Raw genomic sequence first — 22,429 nt, forward strand, 5'->3', positions numbered from 1 at the left:
GCAAATAGTGAAGGTTTCAAGGACTAAAGTGCAATTTACTTGGATTGAGTGGGACACTTGTCCTCACCATGCATAAAATTGAAAGTCTCCTTCATTCTTCACGAGAAATCGAGGCTAGAATTCCAGAGCAAACCTCAAGCTTTGAATTTATTTAAAATTCGATTGGGACATATCCGTATATCAGAATTTGAATCCGGACACAGTACTGTACTCCTCTCGTCGACAGCTACTACAGGACGTAAGTTTTATTGAGTTCTTTTATCATTTGAAATTATGATATTGGGGGAATTGTTATTTGATCTATATTATGTGTTTTGGGAGTACTAGACATCATATATTCGAAGTAAGATCGAAGAACAAGTTGATTGTGGAATTGTTATGATTTTTCAGAATATATCGATTGATATTGGACAGATTTGGATTGTTGAATGAATTACAGATTGTATCGGATATGAGTTATGATTTGGAATTGATGTCTGTTTATTTAGTATTGACGGGGATACTGAGATTGTGCCGTTATGCCGTTGATTTGACTTAAATCCAGATTAATCAGATTCAGTGTTGAATTGAGAATGGAATATTGATATTATGATTCTCGATATGTTGTTTCAGATTTACAGAGACAGTCTTGAGTTCAGAACTGATATTGCTTCAGACCGAGACTACAAACGAAAGGTATAAGTCAATGTGGTATTGGGAGATCGACTCAAGTAGAATATACTTGAGTTTCCCTAAATCACATACTTATTGTTGTTATATGCATTGATTTGATTTTTTTATGCTGTTCTATTGATTTAAAGAAAGCATATATTAGACGAATATTAGACGAGTGATCTTGTGACAGAAGTGCCTGATAGTGGTGGGATCGCCACGGGCACATTGTACAATGTCACAAGATAGTGTATTGGCGATAGTGCTACAGTCTGTGACGGATAGGTCAAGACACTAGATGTTTGGTTATATCGACGTTGATAGAATTGGAGTTTCTTCTATCACTGTTGGTCGATATAGGAATGCCAACGTCTGGAAACCGGGATCCCTAGACTAGGATTGAGTCTAGTCTTAGTCGTGGAGTCACGGGTATGATTGATAGTTTGATATTATTTATGTTTCAGACTTTGATATATATCTGATATCTGCTTCATGCTTTATATTGATTATATGATTGCATGTTCGTTGATTTATACTGGGATTATATTCTCACCGGAATTATCCGGCTGTTGTCGTGTTCGTATGTGTGCATGACAACAGGTGGGACAGGATCAGGGTCGAGGAGATGACGAGAGATCATGATTAGAGTGGAGACCACGGACTTTGATGTTGCTGTAGATAGGGTTTGAACACTTGATAGCTAGTTGGTGAAACTTCGTTTGTATCGAATGTATGCTGTACAGGACTTGTACCTTATGTTATACTGATATGTATACTAGTATGATTTCCATTACGTTCCGCATTTAAAAAAAAATAAATTTAGACCCTGTTTATTATAATTAATTAAATTGTCCCAATGACGATTATGAACTTGATTAGCGTCCGGGTCCCCACAACAGGTGGTATTAGAGCGATAGACCCTCTAAATTGAGATAGGAGCTAGTGAGCGGGGTAGAATGTGTTTTCTTTCCTGCTTTTGATTGCTAGCATGATTTACTGCTTTATAATGCATGTTTATCTGTTTATCTGATTTGATTTGAAAACATGTGTTATTAAGAATGAATCAGGGCCGATTCTGGATCAGCAGTAAGATGATCGGAGGAGGACTGAAACAGAATTGTGGTATTTGTTACTAATCCATTTGATTATCAGATATGCCTCCGAGAAGAGTACCAGAACAGGGTAGTACTTCGAATCCTCCGATGGACGTTACAGCCACTCCTATGGAGACATTATTGAAAAGGTTTCAGTCGTTCCATCCACCAACTCTGAAGGGTACTGAGAATTCGGTTGATTGAGAGAGTTGGCTGGACGATATTGAGATGCTGTTTGAGTCCTTGGACTATAACTATGAGAGGAGAGTGAAACTAATTGGACACCAGTTGCACGATATTGCAAAGAACTGGTGGATTACCACGAAGAAGGCATTAGAGAATCGAGGTACGACTATTACTTGAAATGTATTTAGAACTGAATTTTATCAGAGATTCTTTCCAGTGTCGTACAGGAAGGACAAGGGGGCCGAGTTTGCTAATTTGAGACAGGGCCAGCTAAACATTGAAGAATATGTGGCCAACTTCTCGACCTTGTTGCGGTTTGCTCCACACGTGGCCGAGAATGAAGAAGCTATTTCTAATCAGTTCATCAATGGTTTGAATCCTGAGATTTTTACATTGGTGAACACAGGGCGACCAAATAATTTTACTGATGCCCTGAACCGAGCCAAGGGAGCCGAAGCTGGTCTGATAAGATAGAGAGGAGCTTCGTTTGTGCCTTCAGCACCGAGACCACAGATGCCTCCACCATCTCCCAGATTTGAGAGTGGCAGTGGGAGTGGAAAGAAAGATTTCCTGAAAGCTAAGGGAAAGCAGTTCAAGAATTCTGGCAGCAGTTCTTCCAGTTCTAGTGGCTCGAGACAGACTGGTCAGGGCCAGAGTTATACAGGACCCTATTGCATCACCTGTGGAGGGAAGCATTCCACTGAGCAGTGCCGAGGAGTGTTCGGCAGTTGCCGTATTTGTAGACAGCATGGACATTTTGCCCGCGTATGTTCACAGAGAGGTGCCCAAGGATCCCAGGCAGCAGAGTCATCCGAATCAGCGGCTCAGACAGGGAGACGATCAGCCGCTGTGCATTCATTCCAGCCAGCACCATCTCAGTCACAGCAGAGGCCAGGAGGTAGCCAGACAGTTAGCCAGCCTCCTAGACAGCAGGCCCGAGTATTTGCTTTGACAGAGGAGCAGGCTCAGGATGCACCTGATGATGTTGTCGCAGGTAACTGTTTTATTTCTGGTTATCCTGCATATGTATTGATTGAAACTGGTGCATCGCATACATTTATATCTGAACGATTTGAATTGAGTCATGCATTGCCTATTGAGTCATTGTCTACGGTAGTGTCTGTCTCTTCTCCATTGGGGACAGGTTTAATATCAGTGAAGTCTGTTAGATCGTGTATACTGCAGTATAATGGACATGAAATTGAGTTAGACTGTATTATGCTTGGGATATCTGACTTTGATTGTATTATAGGTATCGATATGTTGACCAAGTACAGGGCTACAGTCGATTGTTTCCACAAGATTGTAAGATTCGGACCTGAGATGGCTGATGAGTGGAAATTCTATGGTAAGGGTTCTCGATCTAGAATTCCTTTGATATCCGTATTATCTATGACTCGATTATTGCAGAAAGGAGCGGAAGGATTCCTTGTATATTCAGTTGATTTACTGAAGTCGAGTCCATCATTGGCGGACTTGCCAGTGGTGTGTGAGTTTGATGATGTCTTCCCAGACGAGATTCATGGATTGCCTCCGATTTGAGAGATAGACTTCAGCATTGAATTGATGCCAGGTACAGTTCCGATTTCTAGAGCTCCGTACAGAATGGCACCGATTGAACTGAAAGAGTTGAAGGATCAGTTGCAGGATTTATTGGCCAAGGGATACATCCGACCGAGTGTATCTCCTTGGGGTGCTCCCGTGTTGTTTGTGAAGAAGAAAGACGGTTCAATGAGACTCTGCTTCGACTACCGGCAACTGAACAAGGCAACGGTAAAGAATAAATATCCCTTGCCTCGCATTGATGATTTTTTTGATCAGTTGCAGGGTTCATCTGTATATTCCAAGATCAATCTGAGATCTGGATACCATCAGCTGAGAGTCAGGGATTCTGATATCTCGAACACAGCATTCAGAACCAGGTATGGACACTATGAATTTATTGTCATGCCATTTGGTTTGACGAATGCACCGGCTGTATTTATGGGGATGATGAACCGTGTCTTTCAAAGATATCTTGATGAGTTTGTTATCATATTCATTGATGATATATTGATTTATTCAAAGAATATGATTGAACATGATGAGCATTTGAGAACCGTGTTGCGAATTTTGAGGGCTGAGAAGTTATATGCTAAACTGTCGAAATGCGAGTTTTTGTTGAAACATGTAGTATTTTTGGGTCACATTATATCCGGAGACGGTATTTCTGTTGATCCCGGTAAGGTTGAGGCCGTGATTTCTTGGCCGAGACCGACATCAGTGCCTGAGATTCGCAGTTTCATGGGTTTTGCAGGATATTATCGCCGATTCATCAAATATTTTTCCAGTATTGCCAAGCCGATTACACAGTTGACTTAGAAGAATGCTCCATTTGTTTGGTCTTAAGACTGTGAGTCCAGTTTTCTGGAGTTGAAGAAAAGATTGACCAGTGCTCCGGTGTTGGCTAATCCGTCAGGTACTGGTGATTTTGTTGTTTATTGTGATGCTTCTCACAGAGGTTTGGGTTGTGTGTTGATGCAGCGAGGCCATGTCATTGCCTATGCTTCGAGAAAGTTGAAGCCACACGAGACTCGCTACCCAATTCATGATCTTGAATTGGCAGCCATTGTATTTGCATTGAAAATGTGGCGACATTACCTGTATGGTTTGAAGTTTGAGATTTATTCTGATCATAAGAGCCTGAAATATCTGTTTTTACTATCCGAGCTGAATATGAGGCAGCAAAGATGGCTTGATTTGCTTAAAGATTTCGATTGTGAAATCAAGTATTATCCAGTAAAATCGAATGCAGCAGCTGATGCACTGAGTCGAAAGGTATGTTCTTTATCCTTATCGACTATGGGTGTTTCCAATTTGATAGAAGACTGCTGTTTGTCATGATTAGCATTTGAGACAGATCATCAGCCTCTAAGATTATGTGCTATTCGGCCTGAACCAGAGCTGATTTTGAAAATTAAAGCGGCTCAGAAAGTTGATCAGAATGTTCAGAACTCGATTGCGATGGTCATAGCAGGACATCGATCAGAGTATCGGATACGTGATAGTGTACTGTATGTGAATAATCGTCTATTTGTGCCAAATGTTCCAGAGTTTTGACAGCAGATATTGACAGAAGCGCACAGTAGTCGATTCAGTATTCATCCTGGTGGCAGAGAGATGTATAATGACTTGAAAGAACAGTTTTGGTGGAAACAAATCAAGACTGACATTGCAGAATTTGTTTCCAGATGTCTGAATTGCCAACAGGTGAAAGTGGAAAGAAAGAAACCAGGAGGATTGTTACAAAGTTTGTCCATTCCTGAATGGAAATGGGATCACATTTCCATGGATTTTGTGACACAGTTACCACGTTCCTCCAAAGGTTGTGATTGGATGTGGGTTGTGATTGACAGATTGACCAAATCTGGATGTTTCATTCCATAAAAGATGATGTACCGATATGATCAGATGGCCGATATTTATGTCAAAGAAGTGGTCAGATTGCACGGAGTGCCGAAATCGATTGTTTCAGACCGTGATCCTCGGTTTACTTCGCACTTCTGGCAGAGTTTGCAGCAGGCTCTCGGTACAAAGTTACATCTGAGTACCGCATATCATCCATAGACTGACGGACAGTCATAGCGGACGATTCAGACATTGGAAGATATGCTGAGAGTTGTAGTGCTTGATTTTAGCACTAATTTGCAAGATGCATTGCCTCTCTGTGAGTTTTTGTACAACAATAGCTATCAAACGAGTATTGAGATGACACCTTTTGAAGCTTTGTACGGAAAGAAGTGTCAATCCCCTCTTTATTGGGATGATATCTCTGAAGTTCCTGAGACTTGACATGACATGATCAAAGATATGACGGAAAAAGCGAAACGGATTCAGAAGAAAATGATGGCAGCTCAGAACCGACAAGCCAAATATGCCAACCTTTGACGTAGACCGTTGGTATTTGAGGTAAGAGATCGAGTATTCCTGAAGATTTCTCCTTTTAGGGGTGTGGTCAGATTTGGTAAGAAAGGCAAATTGTCTCCAAGATACGTTGGTCCGTATGAGATTCTTGAGAAGATAGGTGTAAGGCCCGAGAATTTTATTACTGTAATATGAAATTGATCTGAAATGATTTGGCGATAATTGATGTGATTATAGACGGGAAGGATTAGACCGAAAAGACGAAAGAAAACACGAAATATGTGCGAGGACAGAACACCTCGCGCATATGCGCGGCGAGGATCCGTGCATATGCGAGGATCCGTGCATATGCAAAATTTTGACGCACATTTTTGAATAAAGATCTGATTAATCCCGAAAAAAATTGAGTTAGAGCCCGAGTCCCCACAGCTATTGAGTGAGAGTCACTGACAGAAGGGCCAGATTAGGACCGAGTTGTTAATGGCCCATTGCACATTGTCAGAGTTGGCAGACCCGCCTAGTCTTTGGCAGAACCGCCATGGCAGAGCCGCCGAGTCACTGGACTTTTAGATATACATTGATAGACTGAGGAGAAGACCAACCTCCTATTGCAGATCTTCAATATAGACATTCAAAGTCTGGGACTAAGAACGTACCACCATCTAGCTGGGGTATAGTAGATGGAAGAACGTTGCGTTCTTATTTAGATTGGGATCCCTAGATTAGAAAAGGGTCGAGTCTGAGTCTGAGAGTCACAGAGTGTGATTCCTTATTTGATATTGAATTATGTTCCAGATTTTGGTACATATTTAAAGTATAATTGATAGTTAATATTGATTCATGTTTCTGATTTAGATACATGTTATGTATATCTGATTCATGCTTTTATATTGTTTATATGATTGCATGTATACTTGATTTATACTGGGAATGTAATTCTCACCGGAGTTATCCGGCTGTTGTCTTGTTTGTATGTGTACATGACAACAGGTGGGACAGGATCAGGGTCAAGAAGAGAACGAGGCAGGACTAGTTAGCGTGGAGATCCGGGCTCAGAATTAAATTAGGTTTCAGCACTTATATGTAGTTGAACCTAGTTGAATTATCGTAGACAATACAAGATTTGTATATTTATGCTTAATATGTAATTGAGATTGATTTACATTACGTTTCCGCATTGTATTTAAAAAAAAAATTAGACCCTGTGTATTATAATCGATTGAATAATTCCTAAGAATGATTAAAAATTGGAATTAGCGTCCGGGTCCCCACAACAGGTGGTATCAGAGCATTAGGTCCTAGAACAGTAGGTTTCTTAGACTGAGATAGAGGAGAATGAGCGGGGTAGATTGAGTTTTCTTTCCTTGCTTGTGATTGCTAGCATGTGTTACTGCTTTATACAATACATGTTTACTTGACTATTTGATTTGATTGTAACGTGTATTATTAAGAATGAATCAGAACTGATTCTTGATCAGCAGTAAGATGATCAGAGGAGGACTCAAACAGGTTTGTTGTATTTGGTTACTAATGCTTTTGGTAATCAGATATACCTCCTCGAAGAATTCCAGAAAGAGGTAGTACTGCGGTGGATCAGATAGATGAGTTGGAAATTCCGATGGAAATACAGTTGAAACAGTTTCAGTCATTTCAACCGCCAATTCTGAAAGGTACTGAGACGTCAGATGATTGTGAGAATTGGTTAGATGATATAGAGATACTGTTTGATTCACTTGATTACCCAGATGAACGGAGAGTTAAACCGGTGCCCAACCAGTTAAGGGACATCGCAAAGAGCTGGTGGCTGGTAACCAAAGAAGTATTAGAACAGCGTGGTACAGTGATCACGTGGAAGATGTTCAGAGCTGAATTTTATCAAAGATTTTTCCCAGGATCGTACCGAGAGGACAAAAGAGCAGAGTTTGAGAATTTGAAACAGGGCCAACTGAATATTGAAGAATATGTTGTTAAATTCTCTACTTTACTGCGTTTTTTTTCCTCACGTAGCTGGGAATGATGAAGCGGTAGCGGATCAATTCATCAACGGATTGAATCCTGAGATATTTGCCTTGGTGAAGATAGAGCGACCCCATCATTTTGTTGATGCTTTGAATAAAGTAAAGAGAGTTGAGGCAAGTTTGATTCGACAACGAGAAAGGTTCGATGTAATTCGATCCCAGATATAGCAATCCCCTCTCAGATTTGATAGTGGCAGTACGAGTGGAAAGCAAGATTTGCTGAAAGCTCGAAAGAACCAGTTTAAGAAATTGGGGAGTGGACCGAGCGGTTCATCTAGCTCCAGTGGTTCTACCCGAGTTATACTGGAGTTTATTGCAGAACCTGTGGAGGGAGACATCCCACAGAGCAATGCCAAGGAGTATTTGGTAGTTGCCGTATTTGCAGACACCAGGGACACTTTGCTAGAGTTTGTCCATAGAGAGGTTCCTGAAGATTTCAGAGAGCAGAATCATCTGGTGAAAGTGACCGAGGAAAAGATCCAGGAGGCACTTGATGATATAGTGACAGATAACTGTTCTTTTATGATTATTTTGTGTACGTAAGAGATACTCATACATCCTATACATGATTCTGTATGAATTGCATTGATACATGCTTTATCGGTTGGGTCTGTATATACTGTAGTATTGATTTCTTTATCTTTTGGGGGAAAGATTGATATCAGTGAATTCTGTAAATATCGTATACTGCAGTAAGATGAGAATGAAATCGAGATAGAATGTGTTGTACTTGTGTTGTCTGATTTTGACCGCATTACTGATATTAATATGCGGACCAAGTACAGGACTATTGTAGACTCCTTTCAGGAGATGGTAAGATTCAGACCAGATATGGCTGATGAGTAGAAATTCTACGGTGAGGGTTCTAGATCCAGAATTCCTTTGATATTCGTATTGACTGTGACTCGATGGTTACATAAAGGAGCAGATGGAATCCTTATGTATCCAGTAGATATACTGAAATCGAGCCTAGCATTGGCAGATTTTCCAATGATAAATGAGATGCTGAAGTATTTTCAGATGAGATTCCGAATTTGCCGTATATCAGGGAGATTGATTTCAGCCTTGATTCGACATCAGTTCTGTTATCAGTTCAGTTATGGATTGATGAATCCTGTATTCAGAGGTATTCTGATGATTTTATGCCCGGTATATTCATGATATTTTGATTTCCCGCAGCATATGACCGACTGAATCGAATATTTTGTATTGAATATTCTGAGAACCGAGATTATGGTATACAGAAACTGTTGAAATGTGAATCTTGACTAAGACAGTTTATATTCAGAAATGCCAGAAATGTCAGAAATTTATAGATGTCTGAGTTTAACAAGCTATTATATACGATTGTTGTTTTGAAATTGCTGGAGAATTGTTATTGTTCTAAAACTGTATTTAAGACAGATTATACTGTTTGGGGAACATTACATTCGAAGATGAGGATGTGATCGGTTAGTCCGAGTCGACAGTATTGTCAGACATGGCGTTTTATGAGTTTAATAGAGCATTGATTGAAGTTTCGAATCTAATCCGATATTACTGTTGTTCTGAATCCGTGGTTGATACAGATTGTTATGCATCGTTGAACTTATATACAGTTCAAACAGAACCAGAGCTGATTTTGAAAATTATAGCAGTTCAGAAATTTGATCAGAATGTTTAGAACCCGATTTTGATAATCAGAGCAGAGCATCGATCAGAGTAATCGGTATGTGACAGTATACTGTATAAGAATACTTATCTTGTTGTGCCAAATATTTCAGATTTACACAACAGAATTCGATATCGATAGTCAGAACAGGGTGTCGATCAGAATACCAGGTAAGTAATATTGTATTGTATGTTAATAACTGACTTGTTTTGCCAGATATTTCGAATCTGAAATGACAGATATTGTCAGAAGTGCACAGTAATTGATTCAGTATGCATTCTGATAGCAAAAAATGTTTTGATAAAAACAGATGAAATCAGATATTACAGAATTTACATCGAAATGTCTGAAATGCCAGCAGGTAAAGACGGGAAGATAGAAAACCGGGGAATTATTATAGAGCTTATTTATTCCTGAATGGAAGAGGATCACATTTCTATGGGTTTTGTGATGAAACTCCCGAGATCTTTCTTAGATTGTGATGTGATATGATTGTGATTAAAAGATTGTTCAATCTGCATATATCAGTTTGTACAAGATGACGTGCAAACATTACCAGATGACAAGGATCGATGTCAGAAAAATGGTCAGATTGAACAGAATGCCAAAATAGATTATATCAGATTGTGATTTTTGATTGATTTTGTACTTGTAGCAGAATATACCATAAGATCTTTCACATATTATCCACAGACTGACAGATAGTATAATGCCCGAGAATTTAATCCTTGTAATCTGTAATTATTGATTTATAATTTCATATAATTATGAGAGGATTAATCGGGACACGATTTGATTCAGCATGAAAAGATGTAAGTGCGAGGACAGTGCCTTTCGCGCACATGTGCGACATGAGAAGCGCACATGCGCGAAACGGGCAGAGGGTCTCGCGCATATGCGCGGTGGGTGTGCGCATCGGGGAGCGCGCACATGCGCGACGGGGAGCGCGCACATGCGCGAGATGTCCAGAGAACCTCGCGCACATGCGCGACGTGTATCCGCGCACATGCGTGAGGGCACCCGAGAGTTGGGTAAAATGAACAAAGGCCTCGCGCATATGCGCCGAGTAAGGGCGCGCATATGCGCGAGGTGCTGTGCAGAGGACGCGCGGAGACATATGGTCTCGCGCATATGCGCCGAGTGATGTCGCGCATATGCGCGAGACGTGTTTTACAAAGGGCGAGCCGCCTAACCTTTACATGCAACGTGTGAATATATATACATACAAATATTCAGAATGAAAAGCAAGAGGAAAACGGAAGGCTCGGGGGAAACGTGATTCTTGGTTTTAGATTTTGATTTGCGATAAATCCGTCCGTTAGATTTTGAATCCGACTTCGGTATTGTATTCCTATCAACGCAGGCTACAACTGGACGTAAGTTTTACTACGTTTTCTCATGTCTTGAAATTATGATGTTGAAGGAATCGGATATGATTCATATATGGTGTTTTTGACATGTTAGACATCGTATAATCGAAAACGGATTGAAGAACGGATATCGTATAGAATTCTTATGATTTTTAGAGTTGATTGGGTTGAGATATGATATGAGATGTGTATCGTTATTGACCATGAGTTGCAGGAATTGATATGTATCGATTTGTATGGCTGGGTATATTAAGATTGTGCAGTTATGCTGTTAAAACAGAATTTGATTGAGTTCTGATTATATCCAGTATTTATTGAGGAAGGTATTGATATTGTATTCCTTCGATATTGTCATTACCAGATTGATATTGACAGGCTGTGAATCCGAGACTTCGACAGAGTCAGATAGAAAGAAAGAAAGGTATAAATAAATGTTGATTCGGGATTGCACAACTCGAGTTAGCTTTAACTTGAGTTTCCCAAAATCACATACTGAATGATTATTGCATTTGATATTTGCAATGATTGATATTGATATGCTTATTCTATTGATTATAGCAAAGCATGAGTCAGATTGGGCAGACCCGCCTAGTCTTTGGTAGAACCGCCATGGCAGAACCGCCAAGTCACTGGACTTTTGGATATATATCGATAGACTGAGGAGAAGACAGACTCCTATTGCAGATCTTCGATATAGACAACCAAAGTCTGGGACTAAGAACGTACCACCATCTAGCTGGGGTAAAGTAGATGGGAGAACGTTGCGTTCTTATTCAGATCGGGATCCCTAGATTAGATTGAGTCGAGTCAGAGTCTAGGACTCACAGAGTGTGATTCAGAGTTGGTATTGATACATGTTGTTCAGATTTGATACATGTTATTTATATGTGTTTCATGCTTTTATATATGCTTTTATATAACTGCATGTTTACATTGTTTATACTGGGATATTTATCTCACCGGACTTATCCGGCTGTTGTCGTGTTTGTATGTGTGCATGGCAACAGGTGGGACAGGTTCAGGGTCGAGGAGATGAAGGGAGATCGTGATTAGAGTGGAGACTACGGACTTGATTAAAGATAGGGTTTGGACATTTGAGATTTAGATGTTAAACCTTAGTTGAATGATTGTATGTAGTACAAGACTTGTACCTTTATACTGATATGTATATTAGATTGAATTCCATTACGTTCCGCAATTCATATTGTATTTTAAAAAAAAAAAATTAGACCCTGTTTATTATTAGTGATTAAATTATCCCAAATGATGATTAAGATTATGATTAGCGTCCGGATCCCCACAACAGGTGGTATCAGAGCGATAGATCCTTTAGACTGAGATAGGAGCTAGTGAGCGGGGTAGATTGAGTTTCCTTCCTGCTTTTGATTGCTAGCATGTTCTACTGCTTTATAACGCATGTTTACCTAGTTATCTGATTTGATTTGGTAACGTGTTTTATTGAGAATGAATCAGAACCGATTCTTGATCAGCAATAAGATGATCAGAGGAGGACCGAAACAGATATGTTGTATTTGGTTACTTATCCTTTTGGTAATCAGATATGCCTCCCCGAAGAATACCAGAACAGGGTAGTACTTCGAATCCTCCAATGGATGTGACACCAACACCGATGGAAACACTGTTAAAGAGGTTTCAGTTTTTTAAACCGCCAACCCTGAAAGGAACAGAGACTTCTATTGACTGTGAGAGCTGGTTAGATGACATTGAAATGCTGTTTGAATCTTTGGACTACAGTGATGAGCGGAGAGTGAAACTGATAGGGCAACAGTTGCATGATGTTGCAAAGAACTGGTGGATTACAACCAAGCGGGCCTTGGAGCATCGAGGTGCAGTTATTACCTGGAACGTATATAGAACTGAGTTTTATCAAAGATTCTTTCCAGTGTCGTACAGGAAGGATAAGGGAGCGGAATTTGCAAACTTGAGGCAGGGTCAACTGAATATTGAGGAATATGTGACAAAGTTTTCTACCTTGTTGCGATTTGCTCCACATGTGGCCGAGAATGAAGAAGCTATTGCTGATCAGTTCATCAATGGTTTGAACCCCGAGATCTTTACATTGGTGAACACAGGGCGACCAAATAATTTCACTGATGCCCTGAACCGAGCCAAAGGAGCAGAAGCTGGTCTGATTCGACAGAAAGGAGCTTCCTATGTTCCACCAGTACCGAGACCCCAGCAACCACCTCCCAGATTTGAGGGTGGTAGCAGCATTAGTGGAAAGAAAGATTTCTTGAAAGCTAGAGGAAAGCAATTCAAGAAATCAGGGAGCAGTTCATCTAGCTCGGGTGGTTCTCAATAGAGCCAGAGCTATACTGGAGTGTACTGCAGAACCTGCGGAGGGAGACATCCGACAGAGCAATTCCAGGGAGTGACTGGTAGTTGCAACGTCTGCAAACAGCAGGGACACTTTGCTAGGGTGTGTCCACAGAGAGGTTCCCAAAGATCCCAGAGAGCCGAATCATGTGGATCAGCGGCACAGATTGATAGACGATCCGCTGCTGTTCATTCGTTTCAGCCAGCCCCAACTCAGTCACAGCAGAGGCTTGGAGGTAGCCAGACAGTGAGCCAGCCTCGTAGACAGCCGGCCAGAGTATTCGCTTTGACAGAGGAGCAGGCTCAGAAGGCACCAGATGATGTTGTTGCAGGTAACTGTTTTATTTCCGGTTACTCTGCTTATATATTGATTGATACTGGGGCTTCTCATACATTTATTTCTGAGAAATTTGCATTGAGTCATGCTTTGCCTATCGAGTCATTATCGTCTGTAGTGTCTGTCTCTTCTCCGTTGGGGACAGGGTTAATATCAGTGAATTCTGTAAAACATTGTATACTACAGTATGATGGGCATGAGATTGAGTTAGATTGCATCGTACTTGGATTGTCTTATTTTGACTGTATTATCGGGATTGATATGCTGACCAAGTACAGAGCGACTGTTGATTGTTTCCACAAGATTGTGAGATTCCGACCAGATATGGCTAATGAGTGAAAATTCTACGGTAAGGGTTCTAGATCGAGAATTCCTTTGATATCCGTATTGTCTATGACTCGATTGTTACAGAAAGGAGCAGAGGGATTCCTTTTGTATTTAGTTGATTTACTGAAATCGAGTCCATCATTGGCTGACCTGCCAGTGGTGTGTGTGTTTGCTGACGTCTTCCCAGATGAGATTCCTGGATTACCTCCGATTCGAGAGATCGACTTCAGCATTGAGTAAATGCCAGGTACAGTTCCGATTTCGAGTGATCCGTACAGAATGACACCGATTGAGTTGAAAGAGTTGAAAGAATAGTTGGAAGATTTACTAGCCAAGGGGTATATCAGACCAAGTGTGTCTCCTTGGGGTGCTCCAGTACTATTTGTGAGATAGAAAACTGTTCGATGAGACTATGTATCGACTACCGGCAACTGAACAAGGCTACGGTAAAGAACAAATATCCCTTACCTCGCATTGATTATTTGTTTGATCAGTTGCAGGGTTCATCTGTATATTCCAAGATCGATCTGAGATCTGGATACCATCAGCTGAGAGTCAGAGATTCTGATATCTCAAAGACCGCATTTAGAACCAGGTATGGACATTATGAATTTATTGTCATGCCATTTGGTTTGACGAATGCACCGGCTGTATTTATGGGGTTGATGAACTGTGTCATTCAGAGGTATCTTGACGATTTTGTTATTATATTCATTGATGATATCTTGATTTATTCCAAGAATATGATTGAGCATGCTGAGCATTTAAAAACTGTGTTGGAAATTTTAAGGGCTGAGAAATTATATGTTAAAAAGTCAAAATGCGAGTTTTGGTTGAGACAAGTTGTATTTCTGGGGCATATTATATCCGGAGATGGTATATCAGTTGATCCCAGTAAGGTTTAGGCAGTGATTTCTTGGCCGAGACCAACTTCAGTACCCGAGATTCATAGTTTTATGGGTTTGGCAGGATAATATCGATGATTTATTAAAGATTTCTCGAGTATTGCCAACCCGATTACACAGTTGACTCAGAAGAATGCTCCATTTGTTTGGTCTGAAGAATGTGAGGCCAGTTTTCTTGAATTAAAGAAAAGACTGACCAGTGCACCGATACTGACTATCCCATCAGATACTGGTGATTTTGTGGTTTATTGTGATGCATCTCATCGAGGATTGGGTTGTATTATGATGTAGCGAGGACATGTGATTGCTTATGCCTCAAGACAGCTGAAACCACATGAGACTCGTTACCCAATTCATGATCTTGAATCGGCGGCCATTGTCTTCGCTTTGAAGATATGGCGACATTATCTATATGGTGAGAAGTTCGAGATCTATTCTGATCACAAGAGCCTGAAATATCTATTTTCACAGTCAGAATTGAATATGAGACATCGAAGATGGCTTGATCTGCTTAAAGATTTTGATTGTGAAATCAAGTACTATCCGGGGAAGTCTAATGCAGCAGCAGATGCACTGAGTCGAAAGGTATGTTCTTTATCCTTATCGTCGATTGGTGTTTCGAATTTCATAGAAGATTGCTGTTTGTCCGGATTAGTATTTGAGACAGATTATAGACCGCTGAGACTATATGCTGTTCAAGTTGAACCAGAACTGATTTTGAGAATTAAAGAGGCGCAGAAAGTTGATCAGAATATTCAAAATTCGATATCGATGGTTAGAGCAGGAAATCGATCTGAGTATCAGGTACGGGATAGTGTACTGTATGTGAACGATTGTCTGGTTGTGCCAAAGGTTTCAGAGTTAAAACGACAGATTTTGTCGGAAGCACACAACAGTAGATTCAGTATTCATCCTGGTGGCAGAAAGATGTATATTGATTTGAAAAGAAAGTTTTGGTGGAAACAGATGAAAACTGATATTGCTGAGTTTGTATCCAAATGTCTGAATTGCCAGCGAGTGAAAGCAGAAAGAAAGAAACCAGGAGGACTGTTACAGAGTCTAGCTATTCCTAAATGGAAGTGGGATCACATTTCCTTGGATTTTGTGACGAGGCTACCAAGATCCTCCCGAGGTTGTGATGCGATTTGGGTCGTGATTGACAGATTGACCAAATCAGCATGTTTTATTCCGTACAAGATGACGTACCGACATGACCGGATGGCAGAGATTTATGTCAAAGAAGTGGTTAGATTGCACGGAGTGCCGAAGTTGATTGTATCAGACCGTGATCCTCGGTTTACTTCGCACTTCTGGCAGAGTTTACACCAGGCTCTGGGTACGAAATTGAATCTGAGTACCGCATATCATCCACAGATCGACGGACAGTCAGAGCAGACTATCCAGACATTGGAGGATATGCTGAGAGCAATAGTGCTGGATTTTAGCACTAATTGGCAAGATGCATTGCCTCTTTGTGAGTTCTCGTACGACAACAGCTATCAGACGAGTATTGAGATGGCTCCTTTTGAAGCGTTGTACGGCAAGAAATGCAGATCCCCTCTGTTTTGGGATGATATCTCTGAGGTTCCCGAGACTGGACCTGATATGATCAGAGATATGACTGAAAAAGTGAAGCTAATTCAGAAGAGAATGAAGGCAGCCCAGGATAAACAAGCCAAATATGCCAACATTCGACGTCGACCGTTGGTATTTGAGACTGGAGATCGAGTATTTTTGAAGATTTCACCTTTCCAAGGAGTGGTCAGATTGGGCAAGAAAGGGAAGTTGTCTCCACGATACGTTGGTCCATATGAAATTCTCGAAAAGATAAGAGATCGTGCCTATCGATTAGCCCTACCGCCTTCATTATCTGGGATACATGATGTCTTTCATGTATCATTATTGCGGAAGTACATGTCAGATGCTTCACATATTATTCAGCCAGACGAGGCCGAATTGGACGAGACATTAAGCTATTTTGAAAAGCCGATTCGGATGATCGATCGTAAAGAAAAACAGCTCAGAACAAAGACAATTCCGCTTGTGAAACTTCAATGGACTCGTCATGGCATTGAAGAAGCCACCTGGGAAACTGAATCAGACATGATACAGGAATTCCCAGCATTGTTTCACTGATGTAAGTTTCTATTCCGTTTCTATTACATTCCTTCTTATTGATATGATTGATTGCCTGTGATTTCGGGGACGAAATCATATCTTAGGAGGGGAGAAATGCAATGCTCGAGAATTTAATCCTAGTAATCATTAATTATTGATTTATAATTTGATATAATTATGAGAGGATTAATCGGGACAAGATTTGATTCAGCATGAAAAGATGTAAGTGCGAGGACAGTGCCTTTCGCGCACATGCGCGACATGAGACGCGCACATGGGCGAAACGGGCAGAGGGTCTCGCGCATATGCGCAGTGGGTGTGCGCGCATATGCGCGAGCTGTGCGAGGGTTTAAAGTCAACTCCAGAGAAGTGGGTACACATGCGCGACGGGGAGCGCGCACATGCGCGAGATGTCCAGAGAACCTCGCGCACATGCACGACGTGTATCCGCGCACATGCGCGAGGGTACCCGAGAGTTGGGTAAAATGAACAAAGGCCTCGCGCAAATGCGCTGAGTAAGGGCGCGCATATGCGCGAGGTGCTGTGCAGAGGACGCGCCAAGACATATGGTCTCGCGCATATGCGCCGAGTGATGTCGCGCATATGCGCGAGACGTGTTTTACAAAGGGCGAGCCACCTAACCTTTACATGCAACGTGTGAATATATATACATACAAATCTTCATAATGAAAAACAAGAGGAAAAAGGAAGGCTCAGGGGAAAACGTGATTCTTGATTTTAGATTTTGATTTGCGATAAATCCGTCCGTTAGATTTTGAATCCGACTTTGGTATTGTATTCCTATCGACGCAGGCTACAACTGGACGTAAGTTTTACTACGTTTTGTCATGTCTTGAAATTATGATGTTGAAGGAATCGGATATGATTCATATATGATGTTTTGACATGTTAGACATCGTATAATCGAAACCGGATTGAAGAATGGATATCGTATAGAATTGTTATGATTTTTAGAGTTGATTGGATTGAGATATGATATCAGATGTGTATCGTTATTGACCATGAGTTGCAGGAATTGATATGTATCGATTTGTATGGCTGGGTATATTAAGATTGTGCAGTTATACTGTTAAAACAGAATTTGATTGAGTTCTGATTATATCAAGTATTGATTGAGGAATGTATTGATATTGTATTCCTTCGATATTGTCATTACCAGATTGATATTGACAGGCTGTGAATCCGAGACTTCGACAGAGTCAGATAGAAAGAAAGAAAGGTATAAATAAATGTTGATTCGGGATTGCACAACTCGAGTTAGCTTTAACTTGAGTTTCCCAAAATCACATACTGAATGATTATTGCATTTGATATTTGCAATGATTGATATTGATATGCTTATTCTATTGATTATAGCAAAGCATGAGTCAGAGTTGGGCAGACCCGCTTAGTCTTTGGTAGAACCGCCATGGCAGAACCGCCAAGTCACTGGACTTTTGGATATATATCGGTAGACCGAGGAGAAGACCGACTCCTATTGCAGATCTTCGATATAGATAGCCAATGTCTGGGACTAAGAACGTACCACCATCTAGCTGGGGTAAAGTAGATGGGAGAACGTTGCGTTCTTATTCAGATCGGGATCCCTAGATTAGATTGAGTCGAGTCAGAGTCTAGGACTCACAGAGTGTGATTCAGAGTTGGTATTGATACATGTTGTTCAGATTTGATACATGTTATTTATATGTGTTTCATGCTTTTATATATGCTTTTATATGACTGCATGTTTACATTGTTTATACTGGGATATTTATCTCACCGGACTTATCCGGCTGTTGTCGTGTTTGTATATGGCAACAGGTGGGATTGGTTCAGGGTCGAGGAGATGAAGGGAGATCGTGATTAGAGTGGAGACTACGGACTTGATTAAAGATAGGGTTTGGACACTTGAGATTTAGATGTTAAACCTTAGTTGAATGATTGTATGTAGTACAAGACTTGTACCTTTATACTGATATGTATGTTAGATTGAATTCCATTATGTTCCGCAATTCATATTGTATTTTAAAAAAAATATTTAGACCATGTTTATTATTAGTGATTAAATTGTCCCAAATGATGATTAAGATTATGATTAGCGTCCGGGTCCCACAGATAGCCAGAGCGGACTATCCAGATATGGGGGGATATTTGTGGAACTGTAGTGCTGGATTTTAGTACTAGCTGACACGATGTATTGTCACTTTCTGAATGATCGTATGATAATAGCTATCAGATGAGCATTGGGATAGCTGCAAACGAGGCATTGTACACTGAGAACTGCAGATTTCCTTTGTATAAGGATAATATCTCGGAAATACCTAAGATAAGATTTGATACGGTCAGAGATATGGCAAGAAAAATGTAGCTGATTCAGAAGAGAATGAAAACAGCTCAGAATAAACAGACTGAATATGCCAACATCAGACGATGACTGTTGGTATTTAAGGCCGAAGATTGAATATATCCTTAACTGGAATAAACAGATTTGATAACAGCTGAGGGTGTTGATTTGCTATGAGCTGTTGATTGATATATACGGATGTTGTATAGCCAGTATTGCGAGATTGATTCTGTCAGAGTTATTTTGAGTGGTATTATGATATTATACTTCTTGAATTAATATTCCAGTTTGGAATCAGTGTAACGTCCCGAAAATTTAAAGGTCCACGCGAACCACATGCATTTGAATTATTTAATTCTCCTGAATTTTAATTAAATGTTTTAATTTCATGAATTAATTATGTTGTGCATATTTACATGTTTAAAATATATTTTTCTAAATGTTGCATTAAAATGGTATTTTTAAGGAATGTTCAAGTGACGATCGACGAACAGGGACCGAGGGCTGTAAATAAAAAATGTTTTTATTAAATAATTATTTTTAATTATTTAAAATAAGGTTGTTGCTTTTAGTATTTTTGAAAATGAGGGGTTTTGAGGTGATTTTATACGCCGGGACATAATTTTTATCGGTGTTGATTTTTTAACAAAAATACGAACGTCTTGGCAACCCGGCTATTAAATTCACAAATTTATTTTACCAAAATTATTTTTTATATTTTAATTAAGCATTATTGGGCCTAATTAATATCTTAATGGACCTAATGTTTAATTAGTGATTTATTTGGTATTTAAAATAACAAAAACCCTTGCCCTCACTCACAATCAATCGGTCACACACTCCGCAAATCTGAAAACACTCCTCACCCCACCCTATACACACACGGCACTCATCATACCACCTTGAAGGAAAAAATTCGAAAGGTTCAAGAAGAAAGATAGCCTAGGTGTCTCTCCGTTCTTCGACGTCAACGATTATTCGAGCGTATATAACGCAAAGGCACGCCATAATTCTTATTTTACTCATCCATCACACCATATTATTTATTTAATTGTGTGTTGCATGAAAAACAAGTTGCACTTTTTATTATTTTCGTTTTTATGCATATACATGGGTTTAAAGCATGTTTTTGTGATCCAAAACTTATGATAATTTTGCACAAAGGGGCTGCCATGGTAGGATACTTGGAACGGAGGTTTTTCCATATGTTTAGGGACACATAAGAGTATAATCAAGGTCTGGTCAGTAGGAGGAAAGATGCTGAACGTGATTGGGAATCCTAGAGTCCTAGGGTTTCGGCCTTCCTTCCTAGGAGAGCACGGCAGCTTGCTGCTGTTAGGGTCACGTCAAGGAGGCTTAAGAGATGGTTTTCAGAGGGTTTAGAGGGTTCAAGGGAGGCTGCACGAAGCTGGGTTAGGAAGGCTAGGCGATCGCTTAAGGGCGAGGGGGGCCACGTATGCTTGAGGGATCGGGTGCGAGGGGCTTGGCTTTTAGGTCTTCTAGGCTCGGTCTAGGAGGGTCCAGTAGGTTTCCTAGGGTGCGGTTAGGGTCCTAGGAGGGTTGACCTGGGGCTGGACCAAGGGGTAGGGGCTAGAGTCGTGATAGAAAGAGTTCGAACCAAGCTAGGACTAGGATTCCTTGTGCAGAAATTCAGTAACTACTAGGGAAGTGTTCAAAGGACTAAATGGGCTTGATTTGGGTTGGAAAAGGTTTAGTTATGTGTTAGGAGGCTTTAGTTCAAGTTTGGTAAGTTTTGGTTAAGTTTCGAGTCCATACGAGTCAAAACCGGGATGTACGTTTAAGGTTAAAAACGAATCGAGGAATCTATCGAAAAGATAGTTTTACGCATTATAAAATTATGAAAAACTATGTTTAAGCTTAAACAATTATTAGAAGTCTAATTTTTTAATTTGGGAATTTTATATTTAGTTTTGGTTTAATTCGGGATTAAAAAGCGTTAATACGTCTTATTTAAAGATTAAATTAATAGTCCTCGTTTTAAGCTAAATAAAAATATGGGAAAATTCATGTAGGCTTAAATAATTATTTGGGACATATTAGAGTCATGAAATCAAGGATAAAAGTCGAAAACGTAAAATGTCGAGTCTAGGGGTAAAACGGTCTTTTTACAACTAGAAATTAGTGAAGATCATGGCAGTGCCCTAAATAATGTTTTTATGATATTATGATAATTTATAATTGTTTATGAAATGTTCACGATTAACTTATGATTTTTAAATGTCTAAAGGGTTTGTATGATTTTAAGAAAACATTTAAAATACATGTTGCATGCTTGGTTTCAAAAATGAAAAACGTAATGATATTCATGATTTTTCTAAAGTGATGGGAATGAAAAATGTTGAAGGATGTGAAATAATTGTGACTAATTCGTTAATGTTGGCGACGTTGTGAGGGTTATGGTCCCAGTGGGAGCCCGACGATGTGGTAACGGATATGTGGTAATGGTTTTGTGGTAATGGAAGAATGGGAATATCGTGAGGGGAAAAGGCCCCAGAGGGAGCCCATTTATGGGAAAAGGCCCCAGAGGGAGCCCCAATGATCGTATTTCTATTCGAATCATGATAGTCCAGGGCCCAGTTTGTTAAAGTAGGTGCCCGTCGAGCCAAGTGTTGGCCGAGGGTTCATGATTAAACTCTATGTATAAACAGTCTTTATTTTAATAATATTTGAATTTATTATTTTGGCAAATCTTTATCTGTTTACCCATGCTAGTTGCATAGATAAAGCCCTTGAATATACAAATAGTAGAAAGAATATGAGATGCTCATATGATGAGTATCATGAAACTCATATTTGTAATGCTGTATATTTTAAACAGTTCCTAGTCGATTCAGCCGCCACTAAAAAGGATATAGGCCACTCGAGTTCGAGACTAGTATCTGCGATGTGAGTACCATGTTTCATTGGTAGGGGACATTGTGATGTCCGAACATGCAGATAGGTGATCCTTGTAGAGTGCACTGAACAACCTTCCATAAAAGGACTTTCCAAGTGGTTCTCACTTATCGAGTGGAAAAGTCCTAGTTTATGGTTGTACATCATTAGTCCTTATGACCCGGGACAACATTGAGACTCTATGTGCTAGAATTACACTTTGACTTGTTTATCGACTCTCATGTGGTCATCAGGTGGCAAGGTTGGGTGTTCTGTCGAAACATATAGGAGTC

The sequence above is a fragment of the Primulina tabacum genome, chromosome 2, assembly GCF_025594145.1.
Source record: "Primulina tabacum isolate GXHZ01 chromosome 2, ASM2559414v2, whole genome shotgun sequence".
NCBI classification, from domain to species: Eukaryota; Viridiplantae; Streptophyta; class Magnoliopsida; order Lamiales; family Gesneriaceae; genus Primulina; species Primulina tabacum.